The sequence below is a fragment of the Tupaia chinensis genome, unplaced genomic scaffold (genome assembly GCF_000334495.1).
Source record: "Tupaia chinensis unplaced genomic scaffold, TupChi_1.0 Scaffold000635_1, whole genome shotgun sequence".
NCBI classification, from domain to species: domain Eukaryota; kingdom Metazoa; phylum Chordata; class Mammalia; order Scandentia; family Tupaiidae; genus Tupaia; species Tupaia belangeri.
In genome coordinates, this window is record NW_006160155.1 from 855,886 (window position 1) to 862,238 (window position 6,353).

The 6,353-nt window shown below is 39.5% G+C and overlaps 1 protein-coding gene across 3 annotated transcripts in view; it reads left to right on the forward strand.

Annotated features, from left to right (window-relative positions):
• Nucleotides 1-6,353, forward strand: part of SAMD8 (sterile alpha motif domain containing 8) — a 56,604-nt gene that overhangs the window by 9,522 nt on the left and 40,729 nt on the right. For 2 of the 3 annotated variants that reach the window (XM_006159552.3, XM_027776165.1), the window contains exon 1: nucleotides 2,296-2,387. The exons of the other annotated variant lie outside the window; for it this stretch is intronic. The gene's annotated coding sequence lies outside the window, so the exon portion shown is untranslated. Of the gene's footprint in view, nucleotides 1-2,295; nucleotides 2,388-6,353 lie in introns of those variants that run through there. 3 annotated transcript variants of the gene reach the window in all.

The window sequence follows — 6,353 nt, forward strand, 5'->3', positions numbered from 1 at the left end:
GTCTGTCAAATTTAAAAAATAATAATAACAAATGGAATTAAATAAATACTTTTTTAAAAATTAAAAAATTTCCAAAATTGGTGGTAGGGGGGCCAGCAGGTGCCGTGGTGGTTAAAGGCTCTGGATTCCCACATGACTGACCATGGTTCAGGGCCTGGCAGCTTAGAAGTCATGCCAGATGCATGTGCACTCACAATCTCAAGAAGATTGGGACCAGCAGTTGACGTAATGGCTATGTCACTGGATTCCCATGTAGTAGACTGCGGTTTGAGCCCTGGACCTGGTGGCTTAAATTCACGCCTCGTGCATGTGTGTGCATGCCCAAGATCCCGAGAGGAGAATGGAGGAGAAGGGGTTATGGGGTGGCCATCTCCCCTGGGGGGTGATTTCTCACTTTCTATCTCTGTCTTTCTCTGTCTTTCTGGCGAGAGCACGTGCCCTAGAGTGAAAACTTTTTAAAAAATCGATGGTAAGTATTGGTTCAGAGTCTTTGAAACTGTTTTGTTTTGAATAAATGTTGAATAAAGATTGAATAAATGTTTTAGAAACTGTTCTGGGCTTACCAAGAAAAAACTGAAATATCTTTTGATAACTACAGAGAAAAAAGAATAGTGTTTTGTTTGCCCACAGAAAATGGTTTCATTTAGGATTAAAAATGTTTTAATTGGGTGCAAATAAAGCTAGATAATCCCAGATATTATAAACTGCAGAGTTAATAGTCACAAAATTTGTCTGTAAATGCCCAAAGAAAACCTTATCCCTCCTACATTATAGTTTAGGCTTTTTGCTTTTATAAGAATGGCTTTATGCTCTGGTTTATGGATCTACGAACTGGTGTAATTAGTAACTATTGTGGGCATGTTAAGCTTTATTAGGTAAATCTAGATTTTGGCTTATTTTAGTATGAGTAAAACTATAATATGTAATTGCCCTAAGGAAAATTTGTTAACTCACTTTATTTAATTTTTAAAAATCTCTTCCTCATTTTTTTTCTTGACTTGGGGTATGGACTTTATTTTTTACATGTCATACATTACTTAGAAATAATTTTAAAACTTGACTGCATATAAAATCGGTAATAACTTTCAAAAATAGCATACTTTTAGTTTATAAATCAAGTTTTATCAAATGCTTTTTATCAAAAAAGAATCATTTGAATATATACTTTTAAAGACAACTACAGGGACCTGATGGTGGTGTAGTGGTAAATGGTGATTTTTTAAAATATAATTTTATTTATTTTAATTTGACCAGGGGGAGAGAGAGAGAAAGTGAGAAAGCAAGCCACCAGGTCTGGGACTTGAACCATGGTCGGCCATGTGGGAGTGTCCAATGCTTTAACCACCACACCACCTACTGGTCCCCAATGGTGATGTTTTTTGAGGCTGATCTATAAGGGAAGGTTCCAGGTTTGCATCTGTAGACTTCCTTGAGTACGCTGGGTAAGCACTTGCCATGATTCAGGGCTAGCTGAGACTGGGAGTGGATTTCTGCGTCAAGACCCTGTTGGGGGATGCTCTCTGTCTTTCTCTCTCTCATTGAAGGAATAAATTTTTTAAATTTTAAAATAAAGACAACCACAAGATTTAGAGGTAGAAGAAAAATTGTTTCAGACAACTGTACTTCAATATTCTGAAGTGTTTTGTAGCCCTCCCAATCAAGTGAAACTACCACTTAAACCACTGTAATAAGCCATTTTGATCTTTTGTGTGTAGGCAGAATTAGGCCTAGTTTGTTCCTTTCCTCTTAATTGACACCTGTCACTTCAGGAGGTTTCTGATTTCTTTCCATTGCTACAGAAGGACTTTTAGATATTAACAGTAATCAATTGCACTAACCTATGGCATACTTTTTAAAAAATTATTGGGAGTCAGCAGTTAGCGTAACGGCTATGTCGCTGGACTCCCACGTAGTCGACCGCGGTTTGCGTCCTGGACCCGGTGGCTTAAAACTCACGCCGGGCGCGTGAGCGTGCGTGCCCAAGATCCCGAGAGGAGAATGGAGGAGAAGGGATTGCGGCGTGACCATCCCCCCTGGGGGGTGATTTCTCGCTTTCTGTCTCTATGTCTCTCTCTGTCTGTCTGGCGAGCACACACACCCTATAGCGAAACTCTTTCAAAAAAAATTATCATAAGCCTATTTTTAGAATTTTTTATTTTGGAGAGGTTTTTGCACTCAACACATCAACTGTGAGTTTTTCATACAATTAAGATGAAATTCGACCAAATCAAAGTATTTCAACAGAAGTATTCCCTCATCAACATTTTAAAATTTTATTATTATTATTATTTTTTCAGATTTGACCAGAGAGAGAGGGAAAGTGAGATAGCAAACCACCAGGTCTGGAACTTAAACTGTGGACAAACATATAGGAAGGAGTCCACCGGGTAATTGGAGTCATTATTATATTGTTACTCTGTTTCTCAGTTTATGTTCATTAATTACATTGTTGTTTTGCTGAAAAGTATTTCCATCTTGAGCAAAAGTTTTATAAGATTCCACAAGTGTTTTCAGATACTCCTGTTCATATTGTATTATCAGAGACTTAAGTGTTAATGAGTTTGCCGTATGGCTATTTGACTATGCTAAGGATTTTATTTCAGAACAGGGATGCAACTGTATAGCAGAAAGAGGAGCTGATGATAACGGCAGTCCTACCTTTCATTTATTGAGCAATTTCTATTTGCCAAGCGTTATTGTAAGTACATTAGATGTATTATCCCATGCAATCATCACAACAAGCCTGTGAAGTAGGATCTATCAATAGTATTCTCTTCATTTTGCAGATAGACGAGCTCAAAGAGGTTTAGTAACTTCTGAAAGGTCACAAAGCTGCGAGTGGTAAATCCACAATTTGAACCTAGCAGTTGAATCCCAGAGCCAGCACTCTGAACTATATTATTATACTTTCTGAGTTTTAATCTGGATCTTCAAAAAGTTAATGGAAAATGACTATAATGCAAAACTGTGCATGGATTTCAACAACTTTCTGCATGTAAACTTGTACTTCAAACTTATTTTTCCATGAACTTTTTGAGGCCCTTGGTGTATCTGATTCTATTGGTGACTAGCTATCTGAAATTTTACTGCTTTTTTTTTAGCTTTTCCTCCTTTATTCATGGTAGAGTGTGAGTGTCCTTGAGAGTGAGAGAAAGGCTAACTGTCAATAAAGTCTGGTTACACTGCAGGTTCCTTTCTCCAGTCCTCCAGCCCATTGGATCCCGGTCACTTGCACACTGCCTGGTATATTTCAGGCTGACCAGGCTAGGGATTCGAATTGCGGTAGCCATGTAAGATCTAGTTTTCTTAGAGCAGTGCATTACCATTGCTCCATGAAACTGACTCTATTTGATCTTCAGCTTTAGTTTCTTTAGCTGTAAATCGAGGATTATACTAGATCTCACAAGACGCTTCCAATTCTAAAAGAAGGTTGTCATTTTGATTTATAAAATGTGATGTGTTTAGTGTTTCAGATTACTTTCGGTTCGTAATCTCTTGATCCCTCACAGTGTAAAGGTTAAGTCATTTTCTAAAGTCATACTGTTAATAGGTGATGAAGCTTGACTTAAAATCAGATCTTTCTTACTAGATTTCTTGATTTTGCTGGTTGCCTCACTGTTTACCTTTTATTTAGTGTGTATATGCATATGTGGGTTAATAATTTAATTGGCTTTCTTAATATTTATTCATATCTATTTAAATGTAAGGTGCTTTAAACAGAAATAACGTCTTTGTTTTCTTAAAAATACCTTTTCCTGGGGCTGGCAGGTGGGGTGGTGGTTAAGAGCGCTGGACTCCCACATGGCTGACCATGGTTCAGGTCCCAGATCTAGCGGCTTTATTTCTCTCTCTCTCTCTCTCTTGCTCACTCTGTTCCTCACTGGTAAAATTTAAAAAAAGAAAAACAAGCTAACAAAAAACAAACAAAAACCTTTTCCTAGGGCCAGCAGGTGGCGTTGGTGGTTAAGGCGTTGGACTCCAACTTGGCCAACTGTGGTTCGAGTTGCGGATCTGGTGGCTTGAAAATTACACTGGGTGCATGTGCGTGTATACCCAAAATCCTAGAAGGAGAATGGAGAGCAAGAGATTGTGGGCCTAGGGGGGCAATTTCTCATTTTCCACTCTTACTGTCTCTCTCTTTCTCTTTCTGATGAACATGTATGCCCTATGTGTCTCCCCCACCCTGCCCCCCCCAAAAAAAACCTCCAAAAAAAAAAAAGTAAATAGAATTTTTAAAATACAACCTTTTCCTGGGGCCAGTAGATAGCCTGATGATGAAGGTGCTGGGCTCCCACATAGCCAACCACAGTTTGAGTCCCAGACCCAGTGGTTTGAAAATCATGCCAGACATGTATGCATGCATGCCTGAAATCCCAGGAGAAGAATGTAGGAGAAGGGATTGCAGTGTGGCCATCCTCCCTGAGAATGATTTCTCACTTTCCTTCTCACTGTCTGTCTCTTTCTGTGTCTGGTGAGTGCATGTATCCTATGGCAAAAACCTTAAAAACCAACAAAAAAACTTTCCTTCTGAATACCAAGTAATACTCAATTATTGTATAAAATATAGAGATATCAGAAATATTTAGTGTAGAGAGTGAAAGATCCTAGTAAAGAGTAGCTATGAATAGTTTGGGCCTACCTATAAGATCATGCATTGAATGCTGCTTCTCAATAGGCTGAGGCCACATGGGAAATGTGGGTTCAATTTCTTTTTTTCTTTTTTTTTTAAATAATTTTTAATTTTATTTTATTTACTCATTCATTTATTTTTTAGTTTGACCAGAGAGAGACAGAGGGTAAGAATGAGAGAGAGAGGAAATGAGAAAGCAAGCCACCGGATTCAAGACTGGGACCCTGGTCAGCCATGTGGGAGTGTCCAGCGCCTTAACCACCACGCCACCTGCTGGTCCCCAGTGGGTTCAATTTCTGATCCACCCTAAAAAGCTGGGCACAGTGGCATGCTCCTATAATCCAAGCTATGTGGGGATGGCAGCACAGCAGTCTAAAACACCACACACAGTGCACACAAAGAAACAAGATGCTAGTGTGGCATTTATTTTTAAAATATATGCATATGTTATCTGTGCTGTTTTTTAGGCCATTCTTTTCCTTTAAAAAAAATATTAGGAGCCAGGTTGTGGCACAGTGGTGGTATAACTAGATCCATGTGTCAGAAGTCCTGGATTTCAGTCTTGGGACCTCTCTGAGCCCACTGGTTGTGTGCTGATCTGGACTGGCTGTGATGGGATGTTTGGTAGCATGAAGGCACTACTGGGAGGCCCTCTCTTTTTCTCTCTCTCTTTCTGTCTCATGGAAGAAATAAACTTAAAAAAAAGGAAGCAGTGGGGTCCGGAGGGTGTAGTGGTTATGTCGCTGAACTCCCACATAGCTGACTGTGTTTCGAGTCCTAGACTTGGAGGCTTGAAAATCACGCCAGGCGTGTGTGCATGTATGCCTAAGATCCCAGGAGGAGAATGGAGGAGAAGGGATTGCAGTGTGGCCGTTCTCCCTTGGGCTGATTTCTCACTTTCCCTCACACCGTCTCTGTCTCTCTCTTTCTGGTAAGCGCACACACCCTATAGCAAAAGCCTCTTTTAAAAAAGGGGGGGGGGCAGCAGATGGCGGAATGGTTATGTTGCTGGACTCCCACATAGTTGACCACAGTTCAGGTCCTGGACCTGGTGGCTTAAAACTCATGCCAAGCCCAAGTATATGTGTGCCCAAAATTCCCAGCGGAGAATGGAGAAGGGATTGCGGCATGGCCATCACCCTGGGGGATGATTTCTCGTCTTCTGTCTCTGTTTCTCTGCAAGCGCACATGCCCTATAGCAAAAAATCTCTCCGAAAATAAGGAAAGAACAAAAATGAAGCTGTATTTTGAAATAATTATAGACCCACAGGAAGTTGCAAAGTACAGAGAGATTCTTTGCACCTTTCACTCAGTTTCCTGCGTAGTTACATAATGATAGTACAGAATCAAACTAGGAACTTAACATTGATTCAAGGACTATGTGTAATTTTGTGTTATTTTATCAAGTAGAGATTCCTGTAGCCATTGCCTCAATCAAGATACAGAACTATTTCAACTCTACAAAGATCTCTTTGTGCTCCTCCCCCACCCCAGTAGTTACCCTCAGCCTTTGACACACATCATCTTTAGACCCTAGCAACCTCTAATCTATTTTACATCTGTATAATTTTTTTTCCATTTAAGAGTATTCGGTAAATGGATAGTACAATGTGTGACCTTTTGAGATTTACTTTTTTTTTTCACTCAACATCATGCATTTGAGACCCATTCAAGTTACCATATAATAGTTTATTTTATTTTTATTTTTAGATTTTTGCCATAG